The 7,461-nt window shown below is 47.7% G+C and overlaps 1 non-coding gene across 1 annotated transcript; it reads left to right on the plus strand.

Annotated features, from left to right (window-relative positions):
- The first annotated feature begins 7,358 nt into the window (after window positions 1-7,358).
- LOC124504442 (U6 spliceosomal RNA) lies at window positions 7,359-7,461 on the plus strand. The gene has a single exon (XR_006960421.1). It is a non-coding gene; the product is annotated as a U6 spliceosomal RNA (small nuclear RNA).

Genomic DNA, 7,461 nt, shown 5'->3' on the forward strand with positions numbered 1-7,461 from the left:
AGATCTGGTTTGAGAGTTGTAATCTTTTTGAAGACTTTTCCGACTCCTCTTATAGAATTAGTTGGTTCATTTGGCCTCCCCTGGAATCCACTTTAGTGCACTTGTTGGTATCCATGTTTGTCTTCCTACTAGACTGTAAAATAGTCTTAATCAACTCTTTGAACCTAAATGCCATCACTGGTACTAACTCAGAATGGTGCACTTTTTTGGACAATTGGATGAATGCATGAATGAATGGATGGATGGGTGGAAAGTAAAAGAAAAAGCTAAATGAGACCTTGAGGGGCATAAAAGGTATAGCTATCAACATCAGTGCCACCAACTGTTAATTCTATAGGACACTTGGGATGATCATAACATTTGCACATTTGTGACCTACCTTTTTTGGTTTCTGGCACCTTCTTACTTTTACAGAACTTAGGGCACTTTGTCGATAGGCTTCGATTTTGTATCAGCTGTCTTCAGTTTTTAGGGTAGAGCTGGTAACTGCCACAACTGGGTTTTCATTGTTACAGGAATTTGATAGGAAGACCACAACTCAAGTCACACCAGTTAAGCAGCTACCTTCTATATCTATGCCTGAATCATCTGCCTCAGTTCTAGAAAAAACACCTCTCTCTCTCTCTCTCTCTCTCTCTCTTTTTCTCTCACACTCCTCCTTCCTTTCTTTCTTTTTCAAAGATTTTTTGAAGACCTACCATGTTCAAGTCACAGAGTCAGCCATTAGGAACACAACACAAAACCAATGCAACAACTACAACAACACATGTTTTCCCCTTCAGCAGAGAAAACTAATGCTCACCAACATCTGTCTCTTTCCTCTTGTTGGGTACACTGCTAGACAACATTTGTACTCCCCTTGTGGCTTTTTTGGGCAAATGACTGGATTTTGGCTAGTGCAATTGTAGGTGAAAGTGGTGAATGCCGTTTTTAAGTCTGACCCTTAAATTTTCCTGCAACATCTGAGTTTTCTTTTCTTCCCCCCTTCGGCTGCCTGGCTTGATCAGATCCAAGAGTCTCCACCTAAGTAAACTGACGACAAACCCTAAAACTTACTTTGATGTCCACCCATATTTTTCCTCCCCTCCCATTATATTTAGGAGATGCCTTTTCTTCTGGTGTAGGGCCACCTCCTCCCACTTACCCAGGAATTTTATTTTCTCTTCAACATCTTCTTCCATCAGCCCTGAAGCACGTTCAGATTTCCATCCTCTTAAAAGAAAAAAGTGAGGCAGACGAAACACCCTTCTGCGGCTCTCCTCTCATTTACAGTTGAACTTCCTGAACTGTTTGTCTACATTTTCTGTATTTTCTCAACTCCATCAACTTCTAAACCTGCTGCAATGTGGATTCTCTGTGCCCTTTAACTTCCTGCCATGAAACCAGGCTTATTCAGACCACTGCCATTGTGTGTGTGTGTGTGTGTGTGTGTGTGTGTGTGTGTGTGTGTGTCAAACTCCGTAAATATGTCAGTACTCATTTTACTTGATTTTTCACAGCATTTGGTTTTGTTGAACTTCCTCTTCTTGAGAAAAATCTAGTCCCTTGGCCTCCATGATGACCCTTTCTCCAGTTTTGTTTCTTTTTCCCTGGCCATCTTTCTGAGTTTTTTTGTTGATACTCTAATCCAGACCATCTTTTTTCCTCCCTCCTATGTATATGCTTCTGGGTAGGCTCCCTCCGCTCTCCTAGCAACACGAACTACCTATCTGCTGATCCTTCCAGCTCTTTCTTCCAGCTTTCTTGAGCTCCAGTGTTAACCTAATCAATGCATGTGAGCATTGTTCCATTTCCATAAATATAGATTTATACCAGCATTTTTACTGGTTGCCTTCTATCCCTCAAAATAATATACCAGAAGCTTTTAAACCACTTATTGATGGAGATTTCAGTTGTTTGTGTTTTTCTTTGCTTTTCTTCTGCTCTAACAGCTTTACAGTAAATATCCTTGAACATAAATCTTTAAAAAGCAGTGATCTCTGGGGGCTCCTGGGTGGCTTAGTCGGTTAAGTGCCTGACTTCGGCTCAGGTCGTGATCTCACGGTTTGTGAGTTCGAGCACTGTGTCCGGCTCTGAGCTGACAGCTCGGAGCCTGCTTCGAATTCTCTGTCTCCCTCTTTCTCTCTCTCAGTGCTCTTCCCTCACTCACTCACACTCTCTTTCTCCATAATAAAAAATAAGTAAACATTTAAAATAAAAAAAAAAGCAGTGATCCCTATAGATAAATGCACACCCTGAAATGAGTAGACCATGTGTTATGCTTATTTAAGATTCTGGCATGTATTTCAAGGTCATCCCCAGACTGGTACCAGCAGTTCATGGCTGTGTCAATGTTTTGAATTTTCCAACATATCAATACTTTTATCTGAAAGTATAGGATTTCAATTGTGTTTCTTTAATTAGAAGAAGGGTCGAAGATCTTTTTATCTGTCTGTGGTCTATTTAATTTTTCTTTTCTTTCGCCATGAATTGTCCATGTTTTTGAGAATACTAATATTTTACTTATTCTTTTTAATGCATTCACGGTACATTAAGAATATTATCTAAAAATACCTTTCTCCTGATGTCATTTTTTCTATAAGCTTTGTTTGTTGTGTTTCTTGGCCATACTACTATTTCTTTAAAATACTTTTCTGGCTGTGTCGACATACTTAAAATGGCTTTTCATATCACAAGATTATGAACGTATTCACCCAAATCCTTTATGGTGATTTTAATCTAAGTTTTTTGCATTATTGTTATGATCCATATGGAATTTATTTTGATATGAAGGATGAGGAGAGGATATGGCTTCATTATTATTTTTCCCCCAAATGGGCAGCCACGTTTTCTCATAGTCATTTCCCCCGTGACTAGGATCTGTCAGATGTAGTGATGTTTCTCATCAGCTTCCTCATCTGTAAAGCTGGACTGGCAATTTCGTGAGCTGTCTGGAGTCTGAGATACCCACTCGCCGAAGCCCAGCACAGGAAAGGAGACAGGGCAGCCGCAGAGGATTCTTGTTACACTTGTCCCTGGCCCTTCTACTCCTGGCTCAGAATCTTGGGCCCACTGGCCCAGCTTTGGGGTTTTTTTTTCATCATGACTGAGATCAGAAGATCCAGACAGGTGGTCTGGGGTAGCCTTCAGCTCTGTGATTGCTGGACAGTGTGTCTCAGAGCAGAAGCAGGCAGGGATGACGAATGCCCCGCGGTACTTTCTTATTTCGCATCCAGGGGATCTAGGATGTTAGTTCAGGGATCAGGCTCTGGGGAAAATATACTTCTGCTCCTTGCTCATCACGGGGACTTCTTGGAACTTCCTTTCTCCGAGGGAAGATGCCGTGCAACTAGGGAAGCAGAGCTTAAAGGGACGCAGCCACAGCCCCAGGACACCTGGACCAGCAGAAGCCGGACGAGGCAGGAAGGATCCTTCTTGGAGGACTTGGAGGGAGCACGGCCCTGCCCACAGCTTGATTTCAGACTTCCGGCCTCCACGTGTGTGAGAAGATAGCCTCCGGCTGTCCCCGGCCGCTCGCAGTCACTTTTGCTAAGGCAGCCCCAGGAGATGGGCACCAGGCTCTCCCTCCCTGAGTCTCCTCCCACCCCACCAGCGTTTCCTCACCTCCCGAATCAACCTCTGGTCTCAGCTCTGCTTCCCAGGTAACTGAAGCCAACACAGCTGCGGTAATAGTACTTGTTGCTGCTGTTATTGTATTATTTTCATTGGCATTGCAGTTGTTGGGAGGAACAGAGAATTCCCTGATTAACATGCAGATCTACCAGAGAATGCCATATCACACATCGGGCACCTGAGGTCTGTTTTCACCTCTGCAGTTCTGGAACTTTCTCGGGTATGCTGATAGCTCGGGGTGGATGTGAGTCTCAATGCAGCTTGACAGAGGACGTGATTCGACGCCCCTGGTTTCTGTGGAGGATGTCACAAGTCACGCTGGCCCAAGCTTCAGCCTGATAACTCAAGCTTCACCTTGGCCCAGAGCAGCGGGGGCCGCGGGCCGCCGCAGGGGACGGGTCGGGGCACCTGGCAAGCTGGTGCTGCTCTGCTTAGGACCTGCGGGCCCCCGAGGCCGCTGGAACATTATTTAAATAAGAGCGATGCTTGCAGATGTGAAAACAGAGGGAGCCTTTGAATATCATATTTACGGTGAGGGAGGGGCTGCATACGTCCACGCTGGGCTGAATACAGATGAATGAATACAGCGGCCATGCCTGCTGGGGGCGTGGCTAAGCGGACAGCCCTCCCTGGGAGGTGGTCAGAGCCAGACTCTCCTCTCCGCTTGTCCTGAGGGTGAAAGCCATCCCGTGGCTGGGTTGCAGGAAGAACCCATTGCTTGGCCCGTTGGAGACGCTTACCAGCTGGAAATACGTGGGCCAATTACCAAATCAAACAGCACGTGAATTGGGGGAACAAAATTAAAACAAACACTATGGCAACAAGTATCAGTGGTGAAATCTGACACTTGAGTGGTAAGTAGATGGGTTTCCTCAGCACTCCACAATCAGCTGTCTGAGTGGAACATATGCTTTGTTCTGCACCCTTTGTGTGACTCGACAGCTGTCTGTCCCCTTCCATGGGTGATATTCTGCCAATCCATCTGATCAGGGGCTTGGGGAATCTTCATACAAATACGTACCCAGGGACTGGTTCAATTGATTTGACAATCCTCAGTCGTGATTTCCCCAGGAACGTCAAGGACTGTGTCTCATTCATTCATTCATTCCACTGCGCACTTCTCCGGCAGAGGATACAAAAACAGGTTGTCCGTGAAAGGACCAGAAGGAATTAGGGGTCATGTTATCAATAGGTTCCCAATAGAGGGTCCTGAGGTCCGGAGAACAGAAGTGGTTTATAAAGAGATCTTCAGTATTTGAAAACACCTGATGGGAATCATATATTTACTCACAGACAGAATGCACACTAATAAAACCACCCCTGTCTCTGCTTTGGATAGAACTCTGTATCCCCAGTATGGCCCAGCACTCCCCATGCGGACAGACTAGGGGCATCTCTGAGGGCACAGGCCTTCTCACAAGCTTAAACTTGCAGCCCGAGTCCCCACAGGGGAGCTCTTGTTATCTCTCCTGGTTTGAACGAGGGTGCCAGGATTCTAGTCAGTCAAGCCAAAGGTCCATGTTCACATAGTGAGCACTGGGACTGGAGACGATAAATACAAGATGCTGTAAACCCAGTGCTCTTTGGGAGAAGCCCTTTGCCTCTACACAGGGACCTTCCTTTGAGTATGGAAGAAGGCCTTTTTCACTTCACACCTTTTCATTCACAAAGCTGGGGGTTGGGGCGGAGGAGCTGGAGAACAGGTGCCGGTCTGAACCAACCAGAGCTTGCAGTCATAAATCCTTCTGGTCGAGGAAATACAATTTTTACAGCTTTCAGGCACGTCGATGGGATAATGAGAGTTTACTAACGAAGACTCAAATGGTCAAAGTTGCCCTGGGACCTTAGTGACCAAATATCAACACAGGAGACCTCATACCTCCCTTGCATGTGAACAAGTGCTTCTCTGGGGCTTTGGGCTGCTATGGGGATCTACCGGTTTAACCCACGACAGACACGAAACTTATTTACGGCGCTGGCTTTCTTGTAACAGGCTGGGAGCGTAGTAGGTTTTTGATGAATAGGCACTGGTTAGACATTATTAAGAGTTCATCCAAAACACGTATCAGATTTGAACAGCTCCCACCTTTAGCATCTCCGCTAACAACTGGCCACCCAGAGGCCAGTCCCCCAAATCCCTTGCCAGGAATTCAAGATCCCTTGCAAAGTAAGTCACAGCTGACAGCCGTATGGCCCTCCCCAACCGCCCCCCTCTGCTGGTTCTCTTGGGTTCTTATCCCCGTATCTAGGCACGCTCAAGATTGCCCTTCACCCGCAGCTGCCTTCTCTGCTTTCCGTGCCTTTGCTCCGCTCTGTGTGGCCGCTCCTGCCTTGACTGTCCTTGTTTTCAGCTTCTCTGTTGGGAAAATTGTCTCCCAGGCGTCAGAGGTGAGGCTCAACCCACATCTTGTGTATAGTGTTCCTTTAACCCACCTGCCCCACACTCACCTGCTGAAACAAAATTAATTGTTTCTTCTTAAGCTTTCCATAACCCTGGGCATGGCCAGGGAATGTGTCTCATTGGTAAGTGGAGACTTGCCGAGAATTTTTTTTGCAAGATAGGAATGGTAAGGTGGAACAGAGGGCTGCCTGGGGAGTGCTGGAGGCTGAGGGGGAAGAGGAGAGCAGGGTCTCTAGAAGGGCAGAGCAGAAGTGTCCACCCCGCTGCTCTGCACCATAACAGATCCATGAACGCTGGACTCATTGGGTTGACCTTGGCCGGGGAGGTAGGGAAGGCAGCGATGCCCGTAAGCTCACATGGAGAGAGAGCAGGTGCCATGGGCTGGCTCCCGCCCTGCCTTCACTGGTCTCAAAGGAAAGGCAGTTCTGGGCTGTGAGGCAGTTGCCATGGCAACCGGCCCAATCCGGGCCTCTGAGGGTAGAGTTCCACCCCCCTGGGTTGGTCAGGCCAGTGCAATTCGTAAAGCTGCCTGTCAGTTTTGGTGCTGAGCCCCCTGGCTGAATGAGTCCACAGGCTGGAGAGACCGTCCTCTGCCACGTCAGAAGGCCCACAGCTCCGCAGTGTCAGGTGGCAGCTGAGGCCACATCCCTGCCACCGGGTCTGGCCAGGGACCATGGAGAAGTGTTGGTCTTCCTACAGCTGTGTTCCAGTGGGGTCATGTCCATCATCTGCCTGCACGCAGAGCTGTGTATGCCAGGGTGTCCACGGGAAGGGGACAGGTGGTAAAACTCCTCGGACTCACCTGCCTCTGGACCGAATATTCAGCCCGGCTTCACGGGAGGCCGTGGAGGGTGGTGCCGAATTGCAACAATCCAAATAGACTTGGGGTGTGGTCACTGAGAGTGTGGGCCGTGGTTCCCCAGAGGCCTGACTGCAGTGCCCACCCCACCGCCAACTAGCGCGGGCTTGCCCTCTGTCCTCAGCGTGCATATGCTCTTTTGCAACGGCAGGACTAGGCAGCTCCAAGGTCTCGCGGGGATGACCCGCGGGTGCCAGGTTCCAGGAGCACAGCAGACACTCGAATACTGCCATCCCTTCTTCCTCAACGAGAGGACCAGGTTTCAGATCCAGTTTTGATTCTGTTCTTTAACTTCCAGGTCCTTTCCTGATACTAGAACACAGCTAGAAGTAAAGGGGCATCTTAAGTGTTTTATCGTCTCACTTTCCCACATTTCCCACGGATCCCACGTAGTACATGGTTTGCTCACTGCACCCAAAGCCAGTTGTAGGGGATGAACAAACCTTTTGTCTCCCGATTTGTGAAGTGTTTTAAAGAATTAGTCTGGTGCTCGCTTTGGCAGCACATACACTAAAATTGGAATCATACAGTGATTAGCACAGCCCTGCCCAAGGATGACCTGAAAATTTGTGCAGCATTCCTTATTTAT

The sequence above is a fragment of the Lynx rufus genome, unplaced genomic scaffold (assembly GCF_022079265.1).
Source record: "Lynx rufus isolate CCGP_SWC_20201006 ecotype Redwood Valley unplaced genomic scaffold, mLynRuf1.p SCAF_8, whole genome shotgun sequence".
Taxonomy (NCBI): domain Eukaryota; kingdom Metazoa; phylum Chordata; class Mammalia; order Carnivora; family Felidae; genus Lynx; species Lynx rufus.